This window comes from Vollenhovia emeryi, unplaced genomic scaffold (assembly GCF_000949405.1).
Source record: "Vollenhovia emeryi isolate VEMERY1.0 unplaced genomic scaffold, V.emery_V1.0 DF939165.1, whole genome shotgun sequence".
In the NCBI taxonomy this organism is placed as follows: Eukaryota; Metazoa; Arthropoda; class Insecta; order Hymenoptera; family Formicidae; genus Vollenhovia; species Vollenhovia emeryi.
The window spans coordinates 313203-319974 of record NW_011967201.1 but is presented as its reverse complement, the minus strand read 5'-3'; the positions used below and the strand labels follow the sequence as shown (position 1 = coordinate 319974).

Here is a 6772-nt window from a genome sequence, read left to right as displayed (position 1 = left end):
CCCTCTCTCTCCTCTCTCTCTCTCTCTCTCTCTCTCTCTCTCTCTCTCTCTCTCTCTCTCCCCGGTTTCCCCTGTTTCCCCCTGTCTCTCCGTGTCTCTTCCTGTCTCTTCGTGTCTCTCCCTGTCTCTCCTGTCTCTCCCTGTCTCTCCGTGTCTCTCCCTGTTTCTCCCTGTCTCTCCCTGTCTCTTCCTGTCTCTCTCTGTCCCTCCCTGTTTCTCTGTGTCACTTCCTGTCTCTCCCTGTCTCTCCCTGTCTCTCCCTATCTCTCTTGTCTCTCCCTGTCTCTCCCTGTCTCTCCGTGTCTCTCCCTGTTTCTCCCTGTCTCTCTCTGTCCCTCCCTGTTTCTCTGTGTCACTCCCTGTCTCTCCGTGTTTCTCTGTATCTCTCCCTGTCTCTCCGTGTCTCTCCCTGTCTCTCTCTGTCTCTTTGTGTCTCTCCCTGTCTCTCCGTGTCTCTCCCTGTCTCTCCGTGTCTCTCCGTGCCTCTTCCTGTCTCTTCCAGTCTCTCCCTGTCCCTCTCTATCTCACCGTGACTCTCCGTGTCTCACCCTGTCTCTCCCTGTTTCTCCCCCCCTCTCTCTCTCTCTCTCTCTCTCTCTCTCTGCAATCCCGAAGCACGTTCCCTACAACCCTCCAAGTAGACACTGACGCTACGGCTGCAGCCCTTCGTGTCGTATTTCCCGATCGTGCCGGGCATCCACGTGGGCGTCTTCAAGTTATTACCTAAGATCGCCATTTACTTCCAAGCATCACCCGCGGTGCTTCGAGACAAATTTATTACTTTCCTTGCTCTTACTTTTGGTCTGATTTAATCCTTTACCATTGTCGGTACTTTCGAAGATTTACGGTGACAAAATCGATAACAGATTTTTTTCGGATCTTATATTTCTGTATTATTCTTTCTATGTCAATGTCAATAAAAATTATTCAACATAAATAGTGTGTAATAATTGTTATTTAACAAATTAGCTGGCTTGTTTGTATATGATAATTTGCATGTAAACGGTTTCAATATCCAAATTTTAATTATTAATTTTAATTTTAATGAGGGAAATTTGACGCAATGAAGACTAAACATATCTTCACGACAGATTAATTTCAATAAATAACGCATGCAACGAAATTAATTTCAGGTTAATTTTTAATGACAGGCATGGGCAGCAATATTTAATGGAAATCAAACGCTGTACCCAATTAACGCTTTCAACTATCGATGTAATCTACAAACGCGACCTCAGTAAATTCGCGTACCAATTTCCATGCATACTAAATCGCGCTTCAAAGTTTACGGATAAGTTCGTCGTCTCGCCCCCGACATTCCGTCCCAGTTCCACCGAATTATTGGTCGCATAACATATAACACGATCGTGCTCTCGTTTCGACGTGTATCGACACGCAGAGAATTTTCGGCCGATTACACACTCGCCGAAACAAACACCGCCCGCGTTCGCGCGGAGAGATAGACGCGGACGGCGGAGAAAACGGAGGGGTGGTGTCGCGCTCGTAATTACACTTTGTTCAACTAGTTTCACAGTCCGTCGCAATTTCGCCGATCGGCTGTCGTATTCCGTGCAAACAGCAGACATTCACGAGGCGCGTAGGCCCGCTCGCGCGATATTCGTTTCTCGATTTTCGTGTTCAAATCGAGGGCGAATGAGTGAGTATTCATCGGTTCGTCCACGGGAGAAAGTGTCGGTTTTGAAAGGGTCGATTCTAAATTGCTCCGAAAAATCAAAAGAGCGAAGCGATAGACCGGCGAGCCTTCGTTCACCGAGGATAAACGCCGAACCGCCCCAGACGTTCGGTCGCGTGACAGAGCAAATTGAATCCTCACGCGTTGAAAAATTATGGAATTAGATTTGGGGTGTAGCACGTGTGTGCGCGTGGGTGGGCGGTGCCTCCCTTTTCCGACTACATTTCTTTCAGCCTGCCTATGCCTGTTATTTTGCAATACGCGCACGGCCCTCTATGTCAGCACCCTACCGGAAGCGACTGTACCACCCTCCCTCTCGCCGTCTCCCAATACTGCTGCAGTCATCGTCGGGGGTAGAGAATCGTTGCCGGGAAGATTGTAGCCGCTGTGTTGCCCGTTTGAAACACTCGTCAGGCGAGGGCGAAATTGTCCGCTGGCCCCAATCTCGTCATTTTATCGTTTACGCGCGCACGGAGCGTCCTCAGTCCTAGCGGAGGACATTAAAGGCACGATAAAGGCTGCAATTATAGTTTTATATGATCCTTAAACGCCGATCGTCGCATCCCGGCGCTGTTAAACGACGCAGACCGCTTTGCATGTATCTTCGATATATTTTTCAACATAATGAAATTCCAAAACGTCAATGTAAAATTCGTTGTCGTTGTAGATTGCAATCAGTGCTCAAGCACTTCGCAATTAGCCCGCGCACCAAATCTCGCTAGATCTGACGAATCGGCAGTAACGAGATTAGCAAGCGATATAACGATCGGCGATAATTTGCGCGGAATTTTTACGAGGGCGAGAAGCGCTTAACGAGGAGTTTCTTGCGCGCGGCGGCAATTAACGAATGGATGTGCCGCGCGGATCAACAGATTTCTTGCCGCACGTGTCGAGGCGCAATTTTCACGAGCGAGCGCCGACCGCCCCGACTTCGGTCGTGTCCACTTAAATCCGAGGTGCCAGAACAGAAATCCGCGGCGCGGTGAAATCGGGCTGGAACGCGATTTTAATGAGACACTGGTGTTTTACAAAGCGATTAACGTCGCTGTCGAGGATGCCGCGCATCCCCGATGCCGTCCCTCGCGCGAGTCAGCGCGCGTCAATCACGAGAGTGCATTAATTACACATTTTGTAAGTTTGTTGACACCGAAATAAAGAATTATTTTTCTGCGAGGTCGAGAAAAAGATGCATACAAAAAGAAAAATATTTCGGCACTGAAACATTGAGTGTGTTCTGGCAAGACCACGGTCTTACATACGTATGTAAGACCGTGGGCAAGACACTGCTTCGGTAGCGCTACACGAGTGCGTTTCGGCAAAACTTTCCGCTACAACTGTAGCGGAACTTCTTCCTCTTCATTGTTGCTTTCGTCTGATGAATTTTCGAACAATATGTCATTCGTGAGCCAATCTTCATTATTTTCCATTCTATTTGTTTCAATTAATTGGTAAACGCGACTATTACAATTAAAATACAATTTTGACGTTATGCACGCTAATGTAAGTATGGCGCCGTTACAATTGTAGCAAAAAAGCTGTAGCGCTACGGTAGCAGTGTCTCGCCGGAACGCACTCGTTGAAAGAAAACTTTTTCGCTACCGTAGCTAATCACGGTTTGTTAAAAACATTTTGCTGCAACAACAATAAATTTCTAAAGCACAGTAAAATATTTAGCTCATCACAACTAAATATTAGCTGTCTATATCTTGACATTTAGTTAGCAACTGAAATTTAGTTGCAGTTTTTAGCTACGGTAGCTGCATTTTTCTTTCCAATCGAAACGCTTAAAAAGTTTGCCGACAATGTACAATTGTATGTGCAGTGTGTAATATACAATTTAACTTCTTGCGCAAGTTTTTTAAATGTATTCATACTACAAACTAGAATGTTTCTAGACGCAAAGAGCACATTGTAGGCTTTAGAGGCATTTCTATCACTACTCGTGTTACTTATTAAAAGCAGTCGAATGTATTCATCATTATTATGAAAATTTTTGTCCTTTAATAGAAGAGAGATTAGGAACGATTGAAAATCCAGGATGTTAAAGCTCGTAACGTGACACCGCCCGTCAGCCGGGGCTATTTAGGCATTCTTATCTCGATGTAGAAAATGAAGCTGTTATCACGATCAACAGAAACTGTGTTGCCGCTACCACGCACACGCGCGCGCACACAGACACGTACGTACATAATGTTATTTGGGGTATTACTCTAAGAGAGCGTAAATAACACGCGATTTTCACGTAACGATAGTCACGGTAGGGTGTGGTCGAACACGGTCAAACGCGTATCAAAGTAATTAGTCGAGCTCGGGTCGATACTAACTTCATCTCGAGCGGTATTTTCTACAGCAGCCCGGGGGCAAGGAAATTCGACGGGGAGCGTGAGAAATCGCGAGGACTTTCGCGGGGGGGGGGGGAGAAAACGCGCGGCTAATTCGTCGCGGTCTGTTTATCGACGGGCGCGGACCCGTCCGTCTAATCGAGGTCACTTCGATTTCCGACGTGACGGAAAGGACATTGCGCCGGTGCGCGAGAGCCGGCCGGACGCTGGAAAACGCGCGCCGGCCGTCGCACTCGCGCCGCTGCATCTCGTCTGTTTGCAAATTTCGTAATTTCGTTGGTACGTGTCCGGGATGCAGGATGGTCGCAATATTGGGGGGAACGGGAGGGGGGTTGAGCGTGACGCGCGGTGTAGGCGCGTCTAAATATCGCACGCAACGCGTTTGCCGGCGGAATTTATTATAAACCGTCGTATCGGAATACCGTGACGTCGTCGCGGCGCATCCGAGCGAGCGACACGCGCGTCGGATATTTCGTCGCGTTGAGCATTTCGTGCCGCAATTGTTCCTTCTACCTGCTACGTGGACAGTTTCAACGAGAGATATTTTCACGTCGATATCGCGCCAAAATCCCTGCGACGTCGCGAGTAAAGTCCTCTATTATGAGACAAATTCCTAATATAAGACAGCGGGTTTTCAACGTCCAATTTCATTAATCTCTTTTGCAGCAAGTGCAACGTACTAACAATGAATTCTCCGCTAAACAGATTTCAAGGGTGAGAAATTCACGGTGGAACAGATGCCTATTAATTTAGCAGAAACCCCGTTCTCTTACATTAGAAGTCTATCTCGTACCCATTTTTATTCCTACTTTACGCAGTAAAATTAAGTAGGTAAGCGAGAAGAGTTTTGAGCGTGGGCCTGGATAGCTCAGTTGGAAGAGCGTTCGCCCGGCAAGCGGAAGGTCCCAGATTCGAATCCTGGTCTAGTCCTAGCCCGTTACTTTTCTCGCCGAAAATTAGTAAGTGGCGCGCCTTAGTGCCTACCTCCCCGAAGATACACCCCTATTTATTACTATGGATACTATAGGGGACTCTTTAATATTAGGCGGAAAGTCATTGAATGCAATCGCGCATTTGAGATTCACGACACTATTAAAATTCGATAACAATCTCGGCGGAGTCGGACGTGAATTAGCATTGAACGCGAAGAATTGGTTTGACAATTCAAATCCGCCGGTCGGAGAGCGCAGAAAGGAGGGAAAAGGGGAAAATCTTAGGATACTAGAATCTAATCAAGTTCAAGGCCATTTCCCGCGAGGCGCATTCCCGAGGAGTTTCCTGGAAGGATCTCGGTCAATGGGGTGGCTCCCGTTTTCGGGAATGCTCGCGGCGCGACGCGGGGGCTAATGGAGTTCTCGAGTTCTCGCAAACGACGGGACAAAGCCGTCTCGGCGAAACTTTGGTGAGCGCGAATCGCGTCAAAGCCGCCGTTACAGCGGAGAAGTAAGAACTACCGCTATGAACCGAACCGCCGCTAATTGGCTCTTACGTCTTACATATTAATGTTACCGAGAGATGCGATCTGTTCCGATTCGAATGTCGAACTTGCAGGCTTAAGTTTAATGCTACCGTCGCCGAATCGAATTTCAACTTTGACGCTCGCCCCGCCGATCATTATAACATCGCGAAGTTAGGATCACGTACGTGCCCTGACTCAGCGCTCGCGAGCGTCTTCCGGGAGACGTTGCGCAAGCTTTTATTCGTCTTGTTCGAATTTTAACGTGCGATTCCATCGAAATTACGACGTGGAGAGATTGGCAAATGCCTTCTGTCCAAATTTCACTTTTGGGATGACGTGAGAATTGCCCCGAGAAGGGACAAGCTTCGAGAAACGCCGCACGCATCGGGCAAGTTCTTGTCTCCGGAGGCGCTTTCATGCGTGCGGGACGAGATTCGAAATGAAAATGCACAAGCATCGACCCCGAGCGTTATCGAGTTCGGCCGGGGAAAGCGGATCTCTTTCCTTAGTTTTCCGCTGACATCGGTCTCGAATCTGCAGACCCCCGGCGCTGCTATCGTCTAAGCTCAAGGTCGATGCACCAAGACCGCCTCTCTCTTTCTCTCTCGAGGAATATCGAGCAGTTGGCCCCTATCAGTGCTAGCGACTGTGTAACAGCTGCAGTATTCCAAGATCGCGGAATAAAACGCTGAAGGCGCGCGAAAGGAGGAGCACGATATGCGGGAAACGGGACAGGAGGGGAGGAGAGGGCATCGGGCACGGGGGACGCCATCGAGAGGCCTCGTCGCTGAGAAAACATCGATGCTGCATTTACGCGGAGAATATTCCCGGGTAACCCTGCATCCGTGGCGAACGAGCGAGAGAGTTGACGGGCCAACGAGGGCGGCGCATACGCGGGGGAAGACGGGGATGGGGATGGCGGAGGAAACGGAAGGTGGGAAAGGGGGACGCGATACCGCGGCAGCTTGCTGGCAGCTATATCGAGTTACGCTCCGACGCCTATCTATCCACCAGCCCTTCGAATCTCTCACCACGGCTCTCTCCGGCTTCCTCGTCCGTCCGTCACCCTCCACCCTCCTTTTTCCCCCCTGTTACCCTCCGCGTATTTTACATCGAACGAGCGACAACGCGTTTGCGAAATATACCGGCAACAACCACCGATGTCACATTGCCGCTCGTACGTTCTGGCTGATACAAACGCGAGGCATTTGCACTCGATCATGTTGAGGGTATAAAATAGATGGTTTAAGGGAGAACCCGTTTGCCCGCGGGCACGAC

General features: G+C 49.0%; 1 non-coding gene across 1 annotated transcript; it reads left to right on the top strand.

Annotated features, from left to right (window-relative positions):
* The first annotated feature begins 4892 nt into the window (after positions 1-4892).
* Positions 4893-4965, top strand: Trnaa-ggc. Its single transcript has one exon. It is a non-coding gene; the product is annotated as a tRNA-Ala (tRNA).
* Positions 4966-6772: the final 1807 nt, after the last annotated feature.